At 43.0% G+C, this 27277-nt stretch overlaps 1 long non-coding RNA gene and 1 pseudogene across 1 annotated transcript; one reads left to right on the plus strand and one right to left on the minus strand.

The window, feature by feature from the left end:
• The window catches only part of LOC112219727, a 44650-nt pseudogene that overhangs the window by 11295 nt on the left and 6078 nt on the right, over positions 1–27277 (plus strand).
• On the minus strand, positions 21820–27001 carry LOC112219309. The gene is made up of 3 exons (XR_002948743.1): positions 26902–27001; positions 26371–26439; positions 21820–22354 (listed from the first exon to the last, which is right to left on the minus strand). It is a non-coding gene; the product is annotated as an uncharacterized LOC112219309 (long non-coding RNA).

The following is a 27277-nucleotide window of genomic DNA, read 5'->3' on the forward strand; positions in this document are numbered from 1 at the left end:
GTCTCCACCTTTAAGTCGTTATTGAAGACTCATCTCTTCAGTAGGTCCTATGATTGAGTGTAGTCTGGCCCAGGGGTGTGAAGGTGAACGGAAAGGCACTGTAGCGACTAACCGCCCTTGCTGTCTCTGCCTCGCCGGTTCCCCTCCCGGTTTCCCTCTCTACACTGAGATTCTCTGCATCTAACCATAACCCTGCCTCTAACTCACTGGCTTACTGGTGTTCTTCCATGCCGTCCCTAGGAGGGGTGCGTCACTTGAGTGGGTTTTGTCACTGACGTGATCTTCCTGTCCGGGTTGGCACCCCCCTCGGGTTCGTGGGGGAGGTATTCGTGGGCTATACTCAGCCTTGTCTCAGGGTAGTAGGTTGGTGGTTGAAGATATCCCTCTAGTGGTGTGGGGGCTGTGCCTTGGCAAAGTAGGTGGGGTTATATCCTGCCTGGTTGGCCCTGTCCGGGGGTATCGTCAGACAGGGTCACAGTGTCTCCAGACCCCTCCTGTCTCAGCCTCCAGTATATATGCTGCAACAGTTTATGTGTCAGGGGGCTAGGGTCAGTCTGTTATATCTGGAGTATTTCTCATGTCTTATCCGGTGTCCTGTGTGAACTTAAGTACGCTCCCTCTAATGCTCTCTCTTTCTCTCTCTCTTCTCTCGGAGGACCTGAGCCCTAGGACCATGCCTCAGGACTACCTGACATGATGACTCCTTGCTGTCCCCAGTCCACCTGGTCATACTGCTGCTCCAGTTTCAACTGTTCTGCCTGAGGCTATGCAACCCTGACCTGTTCACTGGACATGCTACCTTGTCCCGGACCTGCTGTTTTGGACTCTCTCGCTACCGCACCTGCTGTCTCTAACTCTGAATGATCGGTTATGAAAAGCCAACTGAAATTTACTCCTGAGGTGTTGACCTGTTGCACCCTCTACAACCACTGTGATTATTATTATCTGACCCTGCTGGTCATCTATGAACGTTTGAACATCTTGGCCATGTTCTGTTATAATCTCCACCCGGCACAACCAGAAGAGGACTGGCCACCCCTCAGAGCCTGGTTCCTCTCTAGGTTTCATCCTAGGTTCTGGCCTTTCTAGGGAGTTTTTCCTAGCCACTGTGCTTCTACATCTACATTGCTTGTTGTTTGGGGTTTCAGGCTGGGTTTCTGTACAGCACTTTGTGACAGCAGCTGATGTAAAAAGGGATTTATAAATACATTTGATTGATTGATTGTAGCTTCCTGCCATCCAGGACCTCTGCACCAGGCGGCGTCGGAGGAAGGCCTAGAAAAATTGTCAAAGACTCCAGCCACCCTAGTCATACTGTTCTCTCTGCTACCGCACGTCAAGCGGTACCGGAACGCCAAGTCTAGGTCCAAGAGACTTCTAAACAGCTTCTACCCCCAAGCCATAAGACTCCTGGACATCTGATCAAATGGCTACCCAGACTATTTGCATTGCCCCCACCCCTCTTTTACACCACTGCTACTCTCTGCTGTTATCATCTATGCATAGTCACTAATAACTCTACTTACATGTACATACAGTGGGGCAAAAAAGTATTTAGTCAGCCACCAATTGTGCAAGTTCTCCCACTTAAAAAGATGAGAGGCCTGTAATTTTCATCATAGGTACACTTCAACTATGACAGACAAAATGAGAAAAAAAAATCCAGAAAATCACATTGTAGGATTTTTAATGAATTTATTTGCAAATTATGGTGGAAAATAAGTATTTGGTCAGCTACAAACAAGCAAGATTTCTGGCTCTCATAGACCTGTAACTTCTTCTTTAAGAGGCTCCTCTGTTCTCCACTCGTTACCTGAATTAATGGCACCTGTTTGAAGTTGTTATCAGTATAAAAGACACCTGTCCACAACCTCAAACAGTCACACTCCAAACTCCACTATGGCCACACCACTGGTGTAGACCTGCACCAGGCTGGGAATACTGAATCTGCAATAGGTAAGCAGCTTGGTTTGAAGAAATCAACTGTGGGAGCAATTATTAGGAAATGGAAGACATACAAGACCACTGATAATCTCCCTCGATCTGGACCTCCACGCAAGATCTCACCCCGTGGGGTCAAAATGATCACAAGAACGGTGAACAAAAATCCCAGAACCACACGGGGGGACCTAGTGAATGACCTGCAGAGAGCTGGGACCAAAGTAACAAAGCCTACCATCAGTAACACACTATGCCGCCAGGGACTCAAATCACAGGCAAGGATATTGCTGCCAGTCAGATCATCAAGAACTTCAAGGAGAGCGGTTCAATTGTTGTGAAGCGCCAGGACCGTCTCCTAAAATTGATTCAGCTGTGGGATCGGGGCACAACTTCAAGGAGAGCGGTTCAATTGTTGTGAAGCGCCAAGACCGTCTCCTAAAATTGATTCAGCTGGTGGTGCCCGATCCCACAGCTGAATCAATGATGACAGCACATGTTTCCTTGCAGGTATTTTTATTTTACCTTTATTTAAATAGGCAAGTCAGTTAAGAACAAATTCTTATTTTCAATGACAGCCTAGGAACAGTGAGTTAAATGCCTGTTTAGGGGCAGAATGACAGATTTGTACCTTGTCAGCTTGGGGATTTGAACTTGCAACCTTTCGGTTACTAGTCCAACGCACTAACCACTAGGCTATCCTGCCGCCCCCAGGTAAACATGGTTGACAGAGGAAGAACAATGAATCCATGCACCACCCTCCTTTTGAAGCTTCCAGTCTGTTATTCGAACTCAATCAGCATGACAGAGTGATCTCCAGCCTTGTCCTCGTCAACACTCACACCTGTGTTAACATGAGAAATACTGACATGATGTCAGCTGGTCCTTTTGTGGCAGGGCTGAAATGCAGTGGAAATGTTTTTTGGGGATTCAGTGTTCGGACGGCCCTTTTTTGTAATTTTCTACCACGTTAGCTATATCCTGTAGAATGACAAAGGCAATGAATGTGTTCACCAGCATCCCTCTCATTGTCTGTTTTAACAGCTACGAGTCTGGAATACTGGAAAATCCCAAGGTAAGATCTTGATCCTAATACAGTGTCAATGAATGAGCAGGCTGAGTAATCACACAGGACGTTGATGGCACTTAACCCAACACAGCTCACCATTCGCCCCAGTGCCATATTAAACCGGTTGTTACTCTCACAACCTCCTGCTGTCTCTAAATCAGAAGAGGGAGCTCCTCAAGAGTAGCAGGATGGGATACACTGGTCCTAGGTTCACATATTGTCAGCTAATCTATGTCATTGACCATACAGTATCTATCCAATCCTTTGTCCTTCTCGTAATCAACACTTCTCTCAAGTCAACCTGCCTGCTGGTTAAAGATCATCCCTGTTTCATGTTAATCATCCCTGGTTCATGTTAATTTTGTTGACAGTATAGATATGACTGTTTTATCATTGTGTTGTAATTTGTATAAAGCAATAGCTGATAGGAGAGTCCATTGATATATAGTGGACATAGTGGAGAGCACAGAGTCCCCCCAATATCTTTCATTAGCTCCAGCACAGACAAACCAAACCCTATGCCCACAGTGGGACAGAAATGGTTTGATCTCTTACGGGGTTCAGGGATCATGACGCAACATGAAGGTTACCCTTGATGACCCAAACCACATCCTTCCTTGATTGTCTCTTCTCACCCTTGCCAGGCCTGGGAAGAGCCTGGGACACACAGACACTGACTTGTCGTCAGTGTCTGTGTAATTCCCGATTTCATGGGAGCCGGGGGAAGGGTAAGGGCGGAGCGCCCAGCTGAGCCTCCTGGGTCCCCCAGACTCTTGGGGGACCATTGACCCTGGTTGCGCTGCCGCAGGCTGAAATGTGCGAGGGACCCATTTCACCGTGACACCAGAATGTACTTTACTGTTACTGGTGACAAAGGTGGCAGGCAGACAGATGATCGTCCCGGGGGACGGGGTGTCAGGGAGGCGAGGGAGTGGAGGGGCAGGACTGTAACACTGGCTTTTCTCTCTCCACAGCTCACCCTGTGGAGAAATGCAGCCTGAAATAAACAACTCAATAGCATAGCGATGTATAGTATGACAATATTGTGTAATTGATTTAATTCATGGGTTTAGTCCCATTTATGTTCACAATGAATTTATCAATGGAATTAAATACGATGAAATATTTATGGTGGGGGAGATAAAAGTGGTAAAGGGATTTGAATACATTAAGCAGGGCGTGCTATGGATCCTTTTAAATTGAACAGAGTGTAATAATTCAGTAATTTGCATGTATTATACCCGGTTTCTGCTCCCGTATGAGATTATGCGTTGTTAGAAGTGCACTAACGGACCGTTAGTGATATTCCTGCGAGAGAGTAACGGTTAATGTGATTGGATGTTAATTATTTGACTAGACTACCTGTATTTGACTTTGTGTTGTTTTTTCATTGAACAATAGATGGTTTAATTTTGTTTTTGGCAGTGAAACGAGGCTACTCAGGCGATTTTAAAAAACTCACCCAAATGTATACGCCTTATTGGAAAATATAAATGGACTGTTTGAAATTGTTAATTTAAAAAAAATGTGAATCACATTTAATTTGGCGTACCCCCACCCAAGTTCGGGAATAGCTGCAGTAGACAGATAATGGAGCTGGGTCTGGGAGTTAAACATGACAAATAGTACACAAATATCAGACGTAATCCATTCTCTCATCTCAATGTGCCATGTTTGCAAATGCAATTTTAAAGACAAGGCCAGACTTGAGACATGGTTATTTAGGTGTCAGTTCCAAACCAGTGGGCCATTTTTTTTTTTTTTTTTTGCCGTCCTCTACCCCCCCATCTCTCCCCACCTGTCTTTTCTTTGGACCCCATTGGACTCGATTGAAATGCAATGAGGCAGCTAACATGTGGAAAGATAGAAATTTACTTGCTTTAAGTTCATGCTTCCACAACAATATGGCAGGACTGGACAGCGACATGATTTCAGCGCTTCATGCCCCATTTGCCACCAATTTGCTCCCGCTCTCTTTTTCTCCCTCTTTCCCTTGCTCCATTTCTACCTTTTCCTCTCTTTCAGGGCCAGATGCACCTGCGGGGGGTGGGAATTTAAATGCATTGATCTCTAGGCACGTAACTATTCCCTCGCTTTCCATTTATCTCCCTCTCAATTTCATTCACTCGCGTTTCATGAGCATGCATGTTTGATATTCCATGTGATGTTGTTTCTGTTAAAGTTCTGTAGGTAAGAAGGATAACACATCTTTATCATAGTGAACTGTAGCTGGCAGAAACAATGTCTCTTCATTGGTTAGGATTGTGCAGGCTTTAAACCACTGTAGTAGGTAAGGAAACTCTAGGCCACTATAGTAACGACACAACTATAGATACCATACCCACGGTCATAGAGCTAGGCCTAATCAGTCTTTGGTTGATGCCATCTTCCTTGGTTCTGTCCACTTTAAGACTATGCATTAAATTGGTTTTTAGTGGAGTCATTCTGCCCCACTTGTCCTTCCTCTCATTTTGTCGTCATCTTGGGCGCTGAGGCAGAAAATAAAAGGGAGAGATGGGAGCCTTCAAAGTCAATTTTGGTGTTTAGTTAAAAGGAAAGAAGCGATTGCACACGTCGGGAAATGTGTGCAATCTCTTTCTGCGGCTGAGAGAGATTAGTTATTGTATGCTGATTTTTTTTGTCTGGTAAAGGTTTCCATTTAAATGCACCCAGTGGTTATTTTGCATAGTTCCCCTGCAATTTGCCTCAGCTCAGGGGACATTGGCCATCATCTGGTTGTAATGTGGGGTAATTTGCTGGGGTGTCAGCCCGATTATTCATGTCCTTATCCACCAACTCCCCCCAACTGGAAAACGACAGCTCCTACAACTTCATAGTGCTCTCAGGATAGGAGGTGTGGATTGTTGCTGTTCATCTGAAAATAAATAAAAGAGAAATTGTCAGTCAGAAAGTCAAGTCCAGAAGATGTGGAGAAGTGTATGGGGAGGCTGGTTGACAGAATTGGGAGATTTATTCGGACTTTCCAGACAGCTGGTGAATATTGAGTGTTGCAGTCGCTTGAGTACATCCTGTCATAGTAGCAGGTGTCATCTTTTTAGTGAATTTGGGTCTTCTCTCTCGCACTCTCTTTCTCGCTCTCTCTCCCCCTCCCCTGCGGTGAAGGGCCACGTAGGGAAAATTAAACCAAATAGAGGAGAAAAATAGGACATTTGATTTGTCTTTTTCCCTCAGATCCTGACAGCATTTTAACATGTATTTGTTTCCATCTTTCAGGAGTACAATGATCCCTACTGAAGCGCTCGTGGCACTGTCATAGGATGCCACATTTCCAAAAAGGTAGCTAGAGCTGCCCCGGTCATCTATAAGTGCTGTTATTGTGAAGTGGAAACGTCTAGGAGCAACAATGGCTCAGCCGCAACGTGGTAGGCCACACAAGCTCACAGAATGGGACCGCTGAGTGCTGAAGCGCATAAAAATCATCTGTCTTCGGTTGCAACACTCACTACCGAGTTCCAAACTGCCTCTGGAAGCAGCGTCAGCACAAGAACTGTTAGTCGGGAGCATCATTAAATGGGTTTCCATGGCAGAGCAGCTGCACACAAACCTGAGATCATCATACGCAATGCCAAGCGTCGGCTGGAGTGGTGTAAAACTCCCAGCAATTGGACTCTGGAGTGATGAATCACCCTTCGCCATCTGGCAGTCCGACAGACAAATCTGGGTTTGGCGTATGCCAGGAGAACGCTACCTGCCCAAATGCATAGTGCCAATTGTAAGGTTTGGTGGAGAAGGAATAATGATCTGGGGCGGTTTTTCATGGTTCGGGATAGGCCCCTTAGTTCTAGTGAAGGGAAATCTTAATGCTACACTATATAATGACATTCTATATGATTCTGTGCTTCCAACTTTGTGGCATCAGTTTGGGGAAGGCCCTTTCCTGTTTCAGCATGACAATGCCCCTTGCACAAAGCGAGGTCCATACAGAAATGGTTTGTCGAGATCTGTGTGGAAGAACTTGACTGGCCTGCATGAACTCACTAATGCTCTTGTGGCTGAATGGAAGCAAGTCCCCGCAGCAATGTTCCAACATCTAGGGGAAAGCCTTCCCAGAAGAATGGAGACTGTTATAGCAGAAAAGTGGGGGACCAACTTCATATTAATGCCCATGATTTTGGAATGAGATGTTCGATGAGCAGGTGTCCACATACTTTTGGCCATGTAGTCTATTTAGTCCCACAGTGTCTGCTATGTTCTCAACTGAATCTTTTCATGGTCACATACTAAGTTAAATGAAGAGCATCAAATGTCCCGGTAAAATGTGAATGTTATTTTGTGTGTATTACAGAGCCATGTGCCAGCGGACCTGTACCTGATGACCAAGAACCCTGAGGACGCCCCCAACAGCCCAGATGGCTGGAGATGGAGTTCAAAAAAGCTGTGCGTTAGGCTTGGGCGGTATTTTTATTTTACCTTTATTTAACCAGGTAGGCCAGTTGAGAACAAGTTCTCATTTACAACTGCGACCTGGCCAAGATAAAGCATAGCAATGTGACAAAAACAACAACACAGAGTTACACATGGGATAAACAAACGTACAGTCAAAAAAATTGAAAAATCTATGTACAGTGTGTGCAAATGTAGCAAGGTTAGGGAGGTAAGGCAATGAATAGGCCATGGTGGCAAAATAATTACAATTTATCATTAACACTGGAGTGATGGATGTGCAGATGATGATGTGCAAGTAGAGATGCTGGGGTGCAAAAGAGCAAAATAAATCAAATCAAATTTATATAGCCCTTCGTACATCAGCTGATATCTCAAAGTGCTGTAAAGAAACCCAGCCTAAAACTCCAAACAGCAAGCAATGCAGGTGTAGAAGCACGGTGGCTAGGAAAAACTCCCTAGAAAGGCCAAAACCGGGTGGAGATTATAACAGAACATGGCCATGTTCAAATGTTCATAAATGACCAGCATGGTCAAATAATAATAATCACAGGCAGAACAGTTAAAGGTCCTCTCTGTCTGTGTGTGTGTGTGTGTGTGTGTGAGAGTGAGAGTGAGAGAGAGAGACTTAAATTCACACAGGACACCTGATAGGACAGGAGAAGTACTCCAGATATAACAAACTGACCCTAGCCCCCCGACACAAACTACTGCAGCATAAATACTGGAGGCTGAGACAGGAGGGGTCAGGAGACACTGTGGCTCCATCCGAGGACACCCCCGGACAGGGCCAAACAGGAAGGATATAATCCCACCCACTTTGCCAAAGCACAGCCCCCACACCACTAGAGGGATATCTTCAACCACCAATTTACCATCCTGAGACAAGGCCGAGTATAGCCCACAAAGATCTCCGCCACGGCACAACCCAAGGGGGGGGCGTCAACCCAGACAGGAAGATCACATCAGTGACTCAACCCACTCAGGTGACGCACCCCTCCTAGGGACGGTATGAAAGAGCCCTAGTAAGCCAGTGACTCAGCCCCTGTAATAGGGTTAGAGGCAGAGAATCTCAGTGGAAAGAGGGGAACAATATCAATAACATATGGGGATGAGAGAGTTGGGTGCAATATCAATAACATATGGGGATGAGAGAGTTGGGTGTGCTATTTACAGGTACAGTGATCGGTAAGCTGCTCTGACAGCTGATGCATAAAGTTAGAGAGGGAGATATAAGTCTCCAGCTTCAGTGATTTTTGCAATTCGTTCCAGTCATTGGCAGCAGATAACTGGAAGGAAAGACAGCCAAAGGAGGTGTTGGCTTTGGGGATGACCAGTGAAATATACCTGCTGGAGCACGTGCTACAGGTGGGTGTTGCTATGGAGACCTGTGAGCTGAGATAAGGCGGGGCTTTATCTAGCAAAGACTTATAGATGACCTGGAGCCAGTGGGTTTGGCGATGAATATGTAGAGAGGGCCAGCCAACGAGAGAATACAGGTCGCAGTGGTGGGTAGTATATGGGGCTTTGGTGACAAAACGGATGGCACTGTGATAGACTACATCCAATTTGCTAAGTAGGGCTGCTGTAGCCCACCCAGACCTAGGACAGCCCAGCCCCACACTCTGGGACTGACTGTGTCTAAACTAAAGCAGCCTGCCTGAGGGCATGGAGGGTCCAGAAGCATTAAACCAGCTAATACAATCGACTGACACCCATTTGGATGCCACTACAGGGCTAAACAGATGAGAGTGTCACATGTTTGCACAGTCACAGAAAAGAGACGCACATCCCATCCTGGGGCAAGAACCACATATGCCTCAAGTCTAGATCCTGGTTACAAGTGTCAATGTGCATAGATGGGGCTACTGTCCACTGAGGCCTGCTGGGAGTTCAAAGGACATGGCAGGACATTAGCCTCTGATTATGGTGATGACCAGTGACAGTTGATGTTACTATGACACCGAAGCAGTTCAGAGAGGAACATATAAAGGGGGTGCAGGTATCAACTGTGATTTACGTATGTATCTGGGTGCCGTTTTATGCGACTGAAGGTGTGTGGGGTTTATTTGAGATTTATCTGAAATGTAAAAAATAAAAAATAAAAGTGAGGCAATGATAAAATTTATGGACAACTAAAATCCTCCTTTGAAAAAAGGTTCAGAAAACAATGAAACTGGTAATGGGAATATGAAACTGTGATGTCATCGTATCACCTGGTTTCACCTCGGCCCTTTGCTCATTTGCAATATGTTTTCATAGTTATTTTCTCTCCCCTTACTGAGTGACAATTACAAAAGCTGTTTTAGTGGCTCACACAAAGGCTCTAGCTTACTTCTCCTCACAAGATCAGCGCAAGAATGTTTAATTTCATTCTCCTCCATCTTTTCATCTCCCACCAGCCTTTTTTCACCAGGCTTTCTCACTGATTAAAAATCATTTTCACTAAACTTTTTTCTTCAGCAGCAGTTCTCTTTTTTTATCCCTCTTCCTTTCATTGAAAGAGGGGGAAAGGAAAAAGAGAGAGGAAAAATGTAAAGCTGTAATTTTTCCTACAACTGTGTCTGCTGTCCTATTCTTTGCACTGTTCACTTCAGCGCTGAAGAAAAGGGCAGGCAGGGAAAAGAAAGGCCCAGTGAATGATAGACCCCGTGAGATGGAGTAGAGGAGGAAGAGAGCCCGGGCCCGGCTCCAGTGTTCACACCCTCACTTAATTTATTTGAATTTTTAATCTAATAATTAACTATTTGGGGGATCAGGGGGCTTTGTCGGAGCATTATACGTGTACACTCTGCGGCTCCGATTTTTCCTCAGGGGCCGAGGATTCCCGCGATATGGGAATGGGCGAGTGACAAAGCCCTTGTCTAAAAATATTTTGTCAAGTCCTTTACATGTCATTCCAACAGTGCTTACATTGGGGCCCATTGAAAGACAACCAGGAGTGCTGCTTTTTCGCCGGGACTTGATTGGCAACTGCAAGTATGCTAAATGCTAATGAGCGCCGGATGGATGGAGGAGTGACCATCAGCAGATATTTTTTTCTTCTATCCTCCATGTCCCCCCCAAGTAAATGACAATGATTTATATAAATCGGTTTAGTAGTGTCTTTGTATAAAAGGTTGGTGGTGGGGTTGATTGGCGAGCACCTAGGCGTGTGTGTGTGCGCACGCTCATTAGGAATGGTTGATGGAATATCCCATGCGTTTCACACACACACACACACACACACGCTCTGCAGTGCGAGGCTATTGGTAGAAAAGGTATGGGTGACACAAAGCCAGGGTGTGTAATTCAATTAGGAAAGGGCCCGCCTGCAAATTCACAGCTTTCAAAAGACCAGGGCTTTTGAATGTATTAGTACTTCTCACCACATCCCATTGGAGTATTCTACCATTAACACCCTTCCCCTCACCTCACTCCTTCCTCCACATTCCCCCACATCCAAATCTTCCTTTTTCCACTTCCACTTTCATTTCCCTCGAACTGTGTTCAGTGCCTGGGTATCAGTCTCTTCACAGTTTGTTTTTAGTGAACATTAAACTAGTAGGTGTACATGGAAATGTAATGACAATTTTGCCCATATAAATTGATTATCAGATCCATCCAAGTGCAATATATTGGAAACTAGTTTAACTCTAGCCCAAATACAGCCCAAGTCCAAATACAAAATGAGCTTTGAGTCCAAGTGCTGAATGTGACAGGATCAGATCTGAAACTGTCAGAGAACAGTATTGTTCAGATGAATTCCCTTACTGTAATAGGGTTCTTAGGATTATTACATTTGGGGTAATGGTTCATTGTCATGCAAATGGACATTGTCCTTTTTGAACTTGTAATGCATCAAATGCTTCTTTGAAAATGATTGATAACATTAGTAATTAATAAAACACAGCTTTAGTGACAACTGATTTTGACTGTTTAGAGCGTTTGGAAAATGAAGCTTCTCCTCCTGACCATTGCCATTCTGCTCGTAAAATGATCACCAACTTCATGTAAAAACAAAAAACTGCTATTGGGTAAACTATCTACTTGAATATAATGTTATACTCCCTTCTCCTAAAGTGCTTTAAGAAAGAATTCATACCCCTTGACTTATGCCACATGCTGTGTTAGTCTAAATTTAAAATGGATAACTTGTCTCAACCATCTGCAATCAATATCTCATGTCAGTGAAAATATCTTTTTTGACATTTTTGCAAATGTAATTGAAAATTAAGTGGAAAAATATCAAATTTACATAAGTATTCACACCCCTGAGTCAATACATTGTAGAAGCACCTTTGGCAGATATTACAGCTGTGAGTCTCTGGGTAAGTCTCTCAGAGCTTTCCACACCTGGATTGTGCAATTATTTTTTATTATTTTCACGATTCTTCAGGCTCTATCAAATTTGGTTGTTGATCATTGGCTAGACAACCATTTTCAGGTCTTAGCATAGATTTAAGTAGATTTAAGTCAAAACTGTAACTCTGCCACTCAGGAACATTCACTGTCTTCTTTGGTAAGCAACTCCAGTGTAGATTTGGCCTTTGACTTAATCGCCCAGTGTCTGGTGGAAAGCAGACAACCAGGTTTTCCTCTAGGATTTTGCCTGTGCTTAGCTCCATTCCGTTTCTTTTTTATACTGAAAAACTCCCCAGTCCTTAACGATTAAAATAATACCAATAACATGATACAGCCTTGAAAATGCTTGAAAATATGGCGAGTGGTACTCAGAAATGTGTTGTATTGGATTTGCCCCAAACATAACACTTCATATTCAGGACAAAAAGGGAATTGTTTTGCCACATGAATGGGTGTATTGATTCAACATTCAAAGTGTAATTAATAACTTAACCATGCTCACTCAAAGAAATATTCAATGTCTGCTTTTTTACATTTTTACCAATTTACCAATAGGTGCCATTTGTCTTTGTGGTTGAATCAATGTCTGAAATTCACTTCTCATCTGAGGGACCTTACAGATAATTATATGTGTAGGGTAGAGAGATGAGGTAGTCATTCAAAAATTATGTTAACACTATTATTGCACACAGAGTCCATGCAACTGATTGTGACTTTGTACTCATCATGTGGCAAAGCAATTCCCTTTTTCAAGACATCAGCTTTTCATTTTTTATTAATTTGTAAAAATGTTGAAAAACAATTTCACTTTGACATTGAGATATTGTGTGTAGGCCAGTACCAAAACAAATCTCAAACTGATCCATTTTAAATTCCTGCTGTAACACAACAAAATGTGGAGAAAGTCAAGGGGTGTGGATACTTTCTAAAGGCCCTGTCTAAGACAATTATTCTTTTCAGTTCACGGTTATTGTCCATTATTGTCAGTTATACGATATTTGTGCCAGCCCTATGTAGTACAGCATTATGTCTCTGATACCGTGACTGACTGTCTGACTTCCAATCCAACCCATACAGGTGTTCCCATCAAGGTGTTCCCATCAAGGTGTTCCCATACAGGTGACCCACTTCAAGGTGTTCCCATCAAGGTGTTCCCATCAAGGTGACCCACTTCAAGGAGGGCAAGTCCAAGGACACACTGCTGGACCTCTTCTCCTACCTCAATGAGATGGGGTGAGTCTGACTTTCTCCTACCTCAATGAGATGGGGTGAGTCTGACTTTCTCCTACCTCAATGAGATGGGGTGAGTCTGACTTTCTCCTACCTCAATGAGATGGGGTGAGTCTGACTTTCTCCTACCTCAATGAGATGGGGTGAGTCTGACTTTCTCCTACCTCAATGAGATGGGGTGAGTCTGACTTTCTTTTACCTCTGTTTTACTCTTAATTTACAATGAGATTGCGATTCCTTTACTGTCTTACTGCAGTGTTTTAAGCAAAGTGTGGGTGCATTCAGGCGAGAATACAGAAATGACTACTGTACTTAGTGAGAAAGTTTGCTAACAAATGGTTCCATTGTGGTCTCAGAGGGAGGCATGGAGTTGGGAGGATCGACATCGTGGAGAATTGCTTCATCGGGATGAAGTCCAGAGGTAAGGCAATGATGATAAATAAAGGTGTATTGAATAAATAACCTTAGCATTGCTGTGCGAGGGAGAGATGCTCAAAGTCTACTGCTGCAGCTGCGGAGGGGCAGGTATGTGTGAGATGGGAGCGAGCTGAGCACACAGAGGGAGAGAGAGCTAAAGTAACGTTAGCCGAGGCAACTCGGCTACAGCCAAGACTAGCTAACTTGTAGCAGCCGCAATGTTATCTATCATCCCATATAACCGTGCCTGTCTTGACTGGAGTAGCCTAGAGAATCTAGCTAGCTAGGCTAATTGAGGCAACATGCTGCACTTTCTCCCAACCCCATTCAGATAAAACAGCCTACTTGTTGGTTCCTCCTGGTAGGCTACTTCCCATTTCGATAACTTTTAATTCCATAATGTTATTCCATCTTGTATTGCATTAGTGAACTCTCACTCCACTTTCTACACATTGAGCCATTTTGATTGGCCAACATAAACAACAAGCTACACACGTGAAGTCTGCGCACATCATCAAAACTACATTGAAAAAAGTTTGTCGTTTTATTAAATAAAAAAATTGAAATGTCATGGAATATCCTTGATATTTTAATTTAATTTAGAAAAAGCCATTTCAGGGTTAAAATATATTTTTTTGCGTCTCACAAAAAGGTAAAATACCAATGTCCCTTTGGATATTCGAATAACCGTGTACATCCCTAATGCATTCACAGATAAGCTAGCACAAAGTCACACAGTACCTACTCCATAAATGCTAACAGTCATGTCATTTCCATTTGTAAAGCTTTCTGCCACACTAGTGCTTTCAGGCAATTCAGTCATTTTTATCTCAGTGCTAAAATGGGAAACTTGCTATTTCACTTGAATAAAGGTGTCATGGAGGACACAATGAATAAACAACATTATGTGCCTCTCTTTCCTTTCATAGGAAATGTGTTTCTGGTTTGCCTGTAAACTGAGACTCGGTTTGACCTGCATTCACTTAAATGCAGACAGCCCTCACATTTCTCTTTTTGCAGCCACGCATGCTCTCGCTCGCTCACACAAAGACACACAATCGTTCACGGATACACACTCCATCTTGGCAATCGTCCACTCCTCTGCATGACTTCTAATTCCCCTCTCTCCATCAAGAAAACTTCTCAGAAACCTCCCTTATTGCTACTCTACCGGTGTCACTACAGCATGTTTAGGGGCTGTAAGGGGCCAAGATGTTTGTGGCCCTGTACTATGTCAGACAGCATGTCACTCATTCCTCCAGTGGCCCCAGCTGCCTCCGCACTGCCATTCTACTCCTAACAATAACCGGACTGGCAAATTGACTCGCTAACACACTCCGCCTCTGGCGCAGAGTGGCAGGTAGAAATTGGAAAATGGGAAGCCCACTTTTCTCCCCCTTGGCTTCACAAAAGATCAGAGCTTATCTTCTCCACAGAAATGGTAAGAGTGTGAGGTTTGACGGGGGTAAATAACTAGTACATATTGTGTTTGTTGGGGGAATAGGCCACAGTGTTTGCACAAAAGATGCCTGGAAGGATTGAATAGTTGACAGACAATGTGTAATTTATTTGAATGTCTTGGGGAGTGGGGTCAAGAAGGTGTTGGATGGAAATGTTTGTCAAGAATGTTGTCAGTTCTCAACAACAACAAAACATTCAATGATGTATGTAAGATGTGTACACCTGTCAACCCTTGTCTGAGCTCTGACCTCTCCACTATGTGGCAGATCATGTTGTACAGAGGATTTGTAGAGAACTTTATTGTGATGATTAAATGGTTTAATTAAAATTAAAATATTTTATATCTTGTTGTTTTTTCGGACTAGTTAGATTGCTATCAGACCAACTTAAACCGTTATTGTTCCAAGAATGTAGGACTCGTTTAATAAAAAAAAAACACAATTCTGAAGTGTGTGCGTCTGCGTGAGATTGTGTTGATTTGTATTTTTAATCCATGCTGCTCACAGTGTTTGATTCTTGATCAGAGAAGCATGCAAAGCAAGAAGTATCGTGTCAAATCGGCTTCTAAAGTCCAGTGTGCGCGAGATGGCATTGTCTACAAGATTATTCGAGAGCGCAGAGGATGTGTCCCGCGAGTGGACAGACCAAACTTGAGCTTGCAAGTGTGACTTTGGGCGAGAAGAACCATCATTGCCGCAGACCAAAAAGAAAAATGGCTGAATAAAAAAAATATAGAACCTTAAGCAAAGAAACATGGTTGAAATGTGTAAAACCTTTTTTTGTCCACCAACAATAATCACGTCTTTGTCAAGTTTTCACTCTCAATTTCTCAACTTGCTCTCTCAAGTCTTGGCACCTTTATGTTTCAATTTCTCTTTTTTGTCGATTGGATTTCAGGCGAGTGGGGGGCGAGCTTATAGAGAGGGGCATGTCTGGAAACATTACACTGGAGTGATGGACAGACTAACAAATGCTTTCCCTTGGCCAGTGTTGTGTTGTGTGGTTGAGTTTTCTTGGGTGCATGATGTCGAACAGATGCGGTTCAGAGCCACTTCTTTAGCTTGCTAGCCGGCTTGAACAGTATGCGCCAAATGACTTGCAAAACCCAGCTTAAACTTCTGTAAGAATATTTTGAAGATAAATACACAACGCAGAGGACTAAAAGTCAATAGAGTACTAACGATCAATGGAAATAGTGTTTTTTCTGTAATAGGGGATTAATGGTCAATGGGTCAGAGACATGGGAGGAATTTCAGTCCGGGACTCAAAGCTACATGGCAAGTTCTCATTCGTCCAAATTGTTTATACATTGAGCCTGAAATAGGATACTTGTTATTTGGCCATTGACCCAGTTTTATTGCAAGGAATTCTAATTGGTCAACCACAGGCTAGGTGTAACGGTCTTCGTTGGTGGAAGAAGGTGAGGACCAAAGCACAGCGTGGTAAGTGTTCATGATTATTTAATAGAACAGAACACTGAATGACAAAAACAACAAGAGACTGAAATGAACCCGAAACAGTTCTGTCTGGTGCAGACACAAAACAGAAAACAAACACCCACAACCAAAATGGGGAAAACAGGCTACCTAAGTATGATTCTCAATCAGAGACAACGAGCGACACCTGCCTCTGATTGAGAACCATACTAGGCCAAACACATAGAAATATAACAACATAGAAAAAGGACATAGACTACCCACCCCAACTCACACCCTGACCAACCTAACACAAATACATAAAAAAGGAACTAAGGTCAGAACGTGACACTAGGGTTGGGTTATAAAACTATATCATGTCCCTTTGTTCTGTGGAGAGAATCACTGAGGACAGGGGAGAATGAACCATCTACTTCCCAACATAACATCCATGATTTGTCCTCTTTGAATAAACCTATTTTTCTCCCCTTGATTTGCTTTGGGGTCTGTGTTATTGAAGAATAACATCAACTGCTAACACTTCATACATAAGCAATATAATAATGGCACCGGAGGAGATGGCTGCTGTTTTACAGGCTCGACGACATGGATAACATACAGCTGGCTGGGTTTTCTGTGCATCGGCAAGAACAGCTGCCTCCAGTAAAACAAGGTGGCGGTCTGTGTCTTTGTCATTAAAGGCTGGTGCACGAAATGTAATATTAATGAAGTCTTGAGGTTTTACTCGCCTGCGGTAGAGTATTTCATGATAAGCTGTAGACCACACTATTTACCAAGAGAGTTTATATTTTTTGTAGCTGTCTATTTACAACCACAAACCGATGCTGGCAGGGAAGACAACACTCAACGAGCTGTATAAGGCCATAAGCAAATACGAAATTGCTAATCCAGTGGCGGCGCTCCTAGTGACTTGGGACCCCCCTACTGGGAAACTTAAATCCATTTTACCTAATTTCTACCAGCATGTTACATGTGCAACCAGAAAAAAAAAACTCTAGACCACCTTTACTCCACACACAGAGACCCGTACAAAGCCCTCCCTCTCCCTCCATTTGGCAAATCTGACCATGACTCTATCCTCCTGATTCCTGCTTACAAGCAAAAACTAAAGCAGGTAGTACTAGTGACTCACTCAATACGGAAGTGGTCAGATGACGTAGATGCTAAGCTACAGAACTGTTTTGCTAGCACAGACTAGAATGTTCCGGGATTCTTCCTATGGCATTGAGGAGTACACCACATCAATCACTGGCTTCATCAATAAGTGCATCGTTGACATCGTCCCCACAGTGACCGTACGTACAAACCACAGCCAAAAGCCATAGATTACAGGCAACATCCGCACTGAGCTAAAGGGTAGAGCTGCAGCTTTCAAGGAGAAGGACTCTAATCCAGAAGCTTATAAGAAACCCCACTATGCCCTCCGACGAACCATCAAACAGGCAAAGCTTCAATACAGGACTAAGATTGAATCGTACTACATCGGCTCTGACGCTTGTCGGATGGGCTTGCAAACTAATACGAATTACAAAAGGGAAGCACAGCCGTGAGCTGCCCAGTGACACAAGCCTACCAGATGGGCTAAATTACTTCCATGAGCCGATGTGAGTAAGACCTTTAAACAGGCCAACATTCACAAGGCCGCAGGGCCAGGCGGATTACCAGGACATGCACTGATCTCAGAACATGCGCTGATCAACTGGCAAGTGTCTTCACTGACATTTTCCACCTGTCCCTGACCGAGTCTGTAATACCAACATGTTTCAAGCAGACCACCATAGTCCCTGTGCCCAAGAACACCAAGGTAACCTGCCTAAATGACTACAGACCGGTAGCACTCACTTCTGTAGTCATGAAATGCTTTGAAAGGCTGGTCATGGCTCACATCAACACCGCCCCAACAGATCAACAGAGGACGCAATCTCAATCACACTCCACACTGCCCTTTCCCACCTGGACAAAAGGAATACCTATGTGAGTATGCTATTCACTGACTACAGCTCAGCGTTCAACACCATAGTGCCCTCAAAGCTCATCACTAAGCTAACGATCCTGGGATTAAACACCTCCCCCTGTAACTAGATCCTGGCCTCCCTGACACATCTGCCACGCTGATCCTCAACACTGGGGCCCCTCAGGGGTGAGTGCTCAGTCCCCTCCTGTACTCCCTGGTCACCCATGACTGCATGGCCAAGCACGACTCCAACACCATCATTAAGTTTGCCGACGACACAACAGTGGTAGGCCTGATCACCGACAACAATGAGACAGCCTATAGGGAGGAGGTCAGAGACCTGGCAGTGTGGTGCCAAGGATATAAACCTCTCCCTCAATGTGATCAAGAAAAAGGAGATGATCGTGGACTACATGAAAAGGAGGGCAGAGCGCGCCCCCATTCTCATCGACAGGGCTGCATGTTGAGAGTTTCAAGTTCCTTGGTGTCCACATCACCAACGAACTGTCATAGTCCAAACACACCAAGACAGTTGTGAAGAGGGGACGCCAACGCCTATTCCACCTCAGGAGAATTGAAATATTTGGCATAGGTACTCATAGTTCTACAGCTGCACCATCAAGAGCTTCCTGACTGGTTGCATCACCGCCTGGTATGGCAACTGCTCGGCCTCCGACCGCAAGGCACTACAGAGGGTAGTGCGTACGGCCCTGTACCTCACTGGGGCCAAGCTTCCTGCCATCCAGGACCTCAATACCAGGTGGTGTCAGAGAAAGGAGGAAGGCCCTAAAAGTTGCCAAAGACTCCAGTCACCCTAGTCATACTGTCCTCTCTGCTACCACACGGCAAGCAGTACTGGAGCGCCAAGTCTAGGTCCAAAAGGCTTCTTAACAGCTTCTTCCCCCAAGCCATAAGACTCCTGAACTGCTAACCAAATGACTACCCGGACTATCTGCATTGACCCCCCTCCATTTTCACGCTGCTGTTACTCTCTGTTTATTATCTTTGTATAGTCACTTTACCTCTACCTACATGTACATATTAATACAACCTCAACTAACCAGTGCCCCCGCACATTGACACTGTACCAGTACCCCCTGTATAAATCCAGGTTGCTGTTATTTTATTGTTGCGCTTGAATTATTAAATTGTTCTATATTATTTTTTCCATTTTTTGTTTACGTCAGTTTATTTAGTAACTACTTACTAAAAAACATATTTTTCTTAACTGCATTGTTGGTTAAGGGCTTGTAAGTAAACATTTCACTGTAACGTCTAAACCTGTTGTCTTCGGCTATACTGTACCTTGAGTTTAGTGGAATCTACTTGCTAAATTTAGCTAGCTAATTACTTGTTAGTCTTATTACGGGCATAATGTGGATGTGGTCTAACAAGTTCATTCATCATACACTAAGTCCTGGCCATCCTTTCATACAGCTAAATATAATGACTACATTGTGTTGGGAATAACATGTGGGTAGTGTAAACAGCTAATAATTGCACAATGATAACATTTGAAAGAAAGGAAGGACTAGTGGGGTAGGTAAGAGTGCAGGAATTTAGATGAAGGCACGATCCAATATTTAAGGTATTTATTCAGCACACACACACACACACACACACACACACACACACACACACAGAATATGGGGTTTTGAATTGTATGGAGACACAAATGGCAGAACCTGCTATGTTAACAGTAAATAATCAGTGCCAAATAGTAGAATGTAAACTGAAAAGATTGATTATCCAATTAACGTGAGTTTAACATGTCATGGTACACACAGCATTCAAAGAGGACTGAGGACAAAGCAACGACATGCATTCACCATACATTTAACTTAGGAAAACAGATTTGTTTATAGTAATGGTCTGATTAGGAACACCATTGTCTATCAAATTAGTGTCAAAATATTCCTATTTGACATTGGAGGTTCAGTACAGACAGTAGTACAGGAGTCAAATCGCATAGGGAGTCTCATCAGATCACATGTTACCAGAGCCATGTGGAAAGAGCACAATTAGAACATAGATATGTGCCAACAGAAAATGTATCATTCAACAGAAAATTTCACATAAAACAAAGACATGAGCTCTGTCGCAATTACTCACTTCCTCTCTACTCACGTCCTTCTCAAAACCCATTGGAGGTTTGAGGGGAGGAAACTTCGATCCTCTCCTCTGATGGGGTTTTAGGAACCAATGAAATTATGCCAGGAATCGAGGAAAGATTTTTTAAAAAGCTATACTGTTACACTGGCAATACTATAGTGCCTATAAGAACATCCAATAGTCAAAGGTATATGAAATACAACTGGTATAGAGAGAAATAGTCGTATAAATACTATATTAACAACCTAAAATGTCTTACCTTGGAATATTGAAGTCTCATGTAAAAAGGAACCACCAACTTTCATATGTTCTCATGTTCTGAGCAAGGAACTTAAATGTTAGCTTTTTACATGGCACACATTTTTACATGGCACATATTACTTACTTCTCCAACACTTTGTTTTTGCATTATTTAAACCAAATTGAATGTTTCATTATTTATTTGAGGCTAAATTGAATTTATTGATGTTTTATATTAAGTTAAAATAAGTGTTAATTACATATTGTTGTAATTGTCATTACAAATAAAATAAATAAAAATCGTCCGATTAATCGGTATTGGCTTTTTTGGTCCTCCAATAATCGGTATCGGCGTTGAAAAATCAGAATCGGTCGACCTCCAATTTGCAGTGCCCCCCCCCACTTTACAACACTGCTACTGTGTTGTCATCTATGCATAGCCACTTTAATAACTCTACCTACATGTACATACTACCTCAACTAACCGGTACGCCCCTGTATATAATCTCACTATTGTTATTTGTCTTTATTTTGTCTCTTATTATCCATACTTTTTGAAACTGCATTGTTGGTTTAGGGCTGGTAAGTAAGCATTTCACTGACCTGTTGTATTTGGGGCATATGGCTAAGAAATGTGATTTGATTTTAAATTCATGCAACGTTTATAAATAAGGCCTCAGGTTCTTAGAGTGGGGCATCAGCTCAATCTATTGAGTACAGAAAGACACAGATCTAATTAAATGTAGTATGGAGTTCTAGGGCTGAATCACACCTTAAAATGACAATGCATGTTTTACGCAAAAGTCTCAGTTGGGTCTAGGTGTTTAACAGTGTGTGGCAACTAACCGAGTCGATGAGTGTGTACAGGGACTGGACATCGCTGAGTGCCGAGTAGAGGTGCAAGCTCAGACAAACAGTCTAGTCCAGGGCTGTCCAACATTCTTCCTGGATATCTATAGTCCTGTGGGTTTTCAGTCTGACCCTAATTTAACACACCTGATTCTACTAATAAGCTGCTCAACAAGACCTTAACTAGCTGAATCAGATACGCTAAATTAGGGTTGGACTGAAAACCTACAGGATAGTAGAACTCCAGGAAGAGGGTTTGAAAGCCCTGGTCTAGTCCATCCCTGCCTCGAAACACAGGTCTGGGGTGCACCACATATCTGAGGTGAGTGTGAGAGAGTGGTCACAAAACACTGCACTAAATCACACACAAGCAAAGTGAGGCCTTTAATTCAGGAGGTATACATACTGAATAGACTCATATACATAAACGTATATATCCTCCACTACACACAAATTTGCATATATAGACCCATTACGCACGCTCTCATGTGCAACAAACATACACAGAGAGATTAGGAGTGTGTCCACTGTGATCCAGGGTGGAGGAATATCATCTGGTTGTCGCCAGGCATGGTGTTGGCACAGCGAAAGCTTGAGGATCACACTGGAACAAATCACTGTCAACACATCCTCCCACTGGTTTGGTAACTACGCCAACACAACAGGTACAAGCCATTGGGGCAGATGGGGGCTGCATATGTGCGGAGATGTGTAAGGCACAAGATGAGTTAGGGAACACCCATGACCCCAAAAGCCTTAGAAGAAAGTTATGTCAAGGTCAAAGGTGGCTCACAGGTCCAAACTTGGCATCCTCTGCCTCATAGGTGTAGTGGTCCAGGGTGATGAAGTAAAAGCCTGACTCCACCTTGTCAGACATACGTGTTCTCTGCACACACAGCCCTTTAACCAACAATGCAGGGAAGAAAAATAAGCGTTGAGAACATTTACTAAATATACTGAAGTACACAAATAAATTAAAATAAATTAAAAAGCAACAATAAAATAACAGTAACGTGGCTATATACAGGGGGTACCAGTACAGAGTCAATGTGCGGGGTACAGGTTAGTTGAGGTAATTGAGGTAATATGTACATGTAGGCATAGGTAAAGTGACTATGCAAAGATAATAAATAGTAGCAGCAGCGTGAAAATGGGGGGGGGGTCAACGCAAATAGTCCAGGTAGCCATTTGGTTATCTGTTCAGGAGTCTTATAGCTTGGTGGTAGAATCTGTTTAGAAGCCTTTTGGACCTAGACTTGGCACTCCTGTACCGTTTGCCATGCGGTAACAGAGAGAACAGTCTATGACTAAGGTGGCTGGAATCTTTGACAATTTTTAGGGCCTTCCTCTGACACCGCCTGGTATAGAGGTCCTGGATGGCAGGAAGCTTGGCCCCAGTGATGTACTGGGCCGTACCCACAGCCCTCTGTAGTGCCTTGCGGTCGGAGGCCGAGCCAGTTGCCATACCAGGCGGTGATGCAACCAGTCAGGATGCTCTCGATGGTGCAAATAGCGTTCAATTGGAATTGAAAAGTTAACATCCAAGTGTTGCATTCAAGATAAAAGTACATTTAAAGACTGCTGCTGTATCAAGAGGCAAATATGGATAATCATTTAACCAAATAAGTGATAACATACTTTGTGGGACTGAGGTGAGCTGTACCAATCCACGCCACTCGTCAGTCAGTATAGCTCAGTGTTCAACAGCCTGCTGTCATTTCATGCCCAACACTTGTTGTGGAGGCCATCCTCCTATAGAGAGTCACTTTGTCCCTTACCAACTTGTACACATTCAGTATAGAACCATCTTTCTAACCAAATAGACAGCAGTTGGTCAAAGTCAATAAAATGGCGTCTCTGTGAAAAATGTCCTAATAATGATACCTCCATACTAGAGGTCGACCGATTATGATTTTTCAACGCCGATACCAATTATTGGAGGACAAAAAAAGCCGAAACCGATTAATCGTCCGGTTTTTAAAATATATTTGTAATAATGACAATTATACTGAATGAACACTTATTTTAACTTAATATAATACATCAATAAAATCAATTTAGCCTCAAATAAATAATGAAACATGTTCAATTTGGTTTAAATAATGGAAAAACAAAGTGTTGGAGAAGAAAGTAAAAGTGCAATATGTGCCATGTAAGAAAGCTAATGTTTCAGTTCCTTGTTCAGAAAATGAGAACATATGAAAGCTGGTGGTTCCTTTTAACATGAGTCTTCAATATTCCCAGGTTAGAAGTTTTAGGTTGTAGTTATTATAGGAATTATAGGACTATTTCCCTCTATACCATTTGTATTTCATAAACCTTTGGTTGTTCTTATAGGCACTTTAGTATTGCCAGTGTAACAGTATAGCTTCCGTCCCTCTCCTCGCTCCTACCTGGGCTCGAACCAGGAACACAACAACAGCCACCCTCGAAGCAGCGTTACCCATGCAGAGCAAGGGGAACAACTACTAGAAGTCTCAAAGCGAGTGACGTTTGAAACGCTATTAGTGTGCTAACTAGCTAGCCATTTCATATCACATCGTTACACCAGCCTAATCTCGGGAGTTGATAGGCTTGACGTCATAAACAGCAGCACTGCTGGCAAAAATGCACAAAAGTGCTGTTTGAATGAATGCTTTTGAGCCTGCTGGTGCCTACCATCGCTCAGTCAGACTGCTCTATCAAATCATAGACTTAGTTATAACATAATAACACACAGAAATACGTGCCTTAGGTCATTAATATGGTAAAATCCGGAAATTATCATCTCGAAAACAAGACGTTTATTCTTTCAGTGAAATACGGAACCGTTCCGTATTTTATCTAACGGGTGGCATCCATAATATTCAATATTCCTGTTACATTGCACAACCTTCAATGTTATGTCATAATTACGTAAAATTCTGGCAAATTAGTTCGCAATGAGCCAGGCGGCCCAAACTGTTGCATATACCCTGACTCTGCATGCAATGAACACAAGAGAAGTGACAATTTCACCTGGTTAATATTGCCTGCTAACCTGGATTTATTTTAGCTAAATATGCAGGTTTAAAAATATATACTTCTGTGTATTGATATTAAGAAAGGCATTGGTGTTTATGGTTAGGTACACGTTGGAGCAACGACAGTCCTTTTTCGCGAATGCGCACTGCATCGATTATATGCAGCGCAGGACACGCTAGATAAACTAGCAATATCATCAACCATGTGTAGTTAACTAGTGATTATGATTGATTAAGTTTAATGCTAGTTAGCAACTTACCCTGGCTTCTTACTGCATTCACGTAAGGCAGGTGGTTACTGCCTTGTGAGGCAGGTGGTTAGAGCGTTGGACTAATTAACCGTAAGGTTGCAAGATTGAATCCCTGACAAGACAAGGTAAAAATCTGTCATTCTGCCCCTGAACAAGGCAGTTAACCCACCGTTCCTAGGCAGTCATTTAAAATAAGAATGTGTTCTTAACTTACTTGCCTAGTTAAATAAAGATTAAATAAAGATTAAATCATTTAAAATAATAATAATAAATAAATCAGCGTCCAAAATGACCGATTTCCGATTGTTATGAAAATTTGAAATCGGCCCTAATTAATCGGCCATTCCGATGAATTGGTCGACCTCTACTCCATACAGTGTCAAAGTACCACTAATGATTAAACTCTCAATACCACTAATGGTTAAACTCTCAATACCACTAATGATTAAGTTACCGGGGTGATTGATAGAAGTCATGGTTACATGCAGGAAGTCACCAGAGTGCTGTGCATAGATTAGAGCCAATGTAATTGGAACAGAGTGGACTCCTGTATCTCCTATCAATGTCAGCTAAGCAGAGAACAACTTTCCCACCAATGGAGGCTGATAAGGGGAGGACGGCTCATAATAATGGCTGGAATGGCGCGAATGTAATGGCATCAAACACATGGAAACCATGTTAAATGTATTTGATAACGTTCCACTTATTCCGCTCCAGCCATTACCAGGAGCCCGTTCTCCCCAATTAAGGTGCCACCAACCTCCAGTGTTCCCCACCACATAGTGAACGTGGGCCTGTAGCGAGCGAGCGAATGGTTAGAGGTAATTCTATTTTATTGTAACTGCACAAAAATTGCCAGAGTAAAAGTAATCAAATATGTATTTGAAATAGACTATCTCAAAGGATAGCCAGCAGCATACCACCCTGCATCCCACTGCTGGCTTGCTTCTGAAGCGAAGTAGGGTTGGTCCCTAGATGGGAGACCAGATGCTGCTGGAAGTGGTAATGGAGGGCCAGTAGGAAGCACTCTTTCCTCTGGTCTAAAAAAACATCCCAATGCCACAGGGCAGTGATTGGGGACATTGCCTTGTGCAGGGTGCCGTCTTTCGGATGGGACGTTAAACAGGTGTCCTGACTCCCTGTGGTTACTAAAGAGGCCACTTATCGTAAGAGTAGGGATGTTTACCCTGGAGTCCTGGCTAAATTCCCAATTTGGCCCTCAAACCATCACGGTAACCTAATCATACCCAGCTTACAATTGGCTCATTCATCTCCCCTGTAACTATTCCCCATGTCGTTGCTGTAAATTACAATGTGTTCTCAGTCAACTTACCTGGTGTGGTAAAATAAAAAACAAAAAAGGATGCAGTGAGGGTCTTCCCTGCCTCTCCCTCCCAGTCATGCAGGTCTTCACATTTCTCCTTCCATACTAACCCCTCGTTAACGTAGCTCGCTAGCTACAATACTCTTAGTAAAATCCAAAGATACTAGTAATTTATGTGGTTTAACGTTAACTATGCTAGCGAGCTGCTACCTGACGCTAACATCGGCTGCCTAATCAATAGCCTTCTTTAATAACAGAAAACCAAATAACTAGCCAACTACTTGCATTTCAATATTGAAATCATAGTTAGGTTCTCTACTGAAAAACGTTTGCACTTACCTTCTTATTGTCAAACATCGTTCCTACTTCACCATCCCCTTGCCTTTCACCGTCAAAATCCGGTTTCCACTAGATAACACAACCACAAAGTAAAATTGGCTTTAATGGTAAAAAAATAAATAAGAAAACTACATTTAGCTTTTTGGTCTTGATTAAACGTTAGGGTTAGGCATAAGGTTACTAGTGTTGTTAGGGTTGTGTTTAAAATCAGATTTAAAAAATATACATTTTTGAAGTAAACTGGGTTTAGCCATAATAATGATTCCTTTGTGGCTGTGTTCACTAATGACGACCATGCTCATTGGCTAGAATTTTGACCTGTAATAAAATTATAGTTAAAGATTGCAGTTGCAAGAGCAAGATTAGTTTTTTTGTTGTCTAGATAAATTCATGTGGGGATGCGATGTATTTATTAGAGCGCAGTAACTTCTAAGTCTTGATATGTATTAAGTATCTCTGCAAAACAAAAATCTCTGCTCTCGAATTTAATAGTTTGCGTGTGGCAATGATGTTGTGCTCCCTCAGTCACACCTGCAACGTGTTCAATGTGCGCGCTCCCGCTGCCTGTGCGCTCGAAGGAAACCGTCCTCTGCTCGCTCGACCACATTTTACGTTCTCGACCACTGGCTCTCCAGTGTTTGCTTTTTCAAAGACGTTCCATCTTGTTCCACAGCGCCATCTCGCGCGCAATAGACTGATTTGACAGCATAAGGAAGCAATTTAAGTGTGCGTGCGTGCGTGGGCTGTACGCCCAAAGGCATGTACCAGCTCAGTCGAGGTTGGGTTAATGCTTAGTCTTAACCCCTCTAACCCTCTAGCAGATTTGGTCTAGAAACAGAGAAACTGTTTAAAAGATGAATGCCTGGAAATCACTGGCCTTTTGTTTGCCTAAATTGAACTGCAGTTG

This window comes from Oncorhynchus tshawytscha, linkage group LG20, assembly GCF_018296145.1.
Source record: "Oncorhynchus tshawytscha isolate Ot180627B linkage group LG20, Otsh_v2.0, whole genome shotgun sequence".
Lineage (NCBI taxonomy): Eukaryota > Metazoa > Chordata > Actinopteri > Salmoniformes > Salmonidae > Oncorhynchus > Oncorhynchus tshawytscha.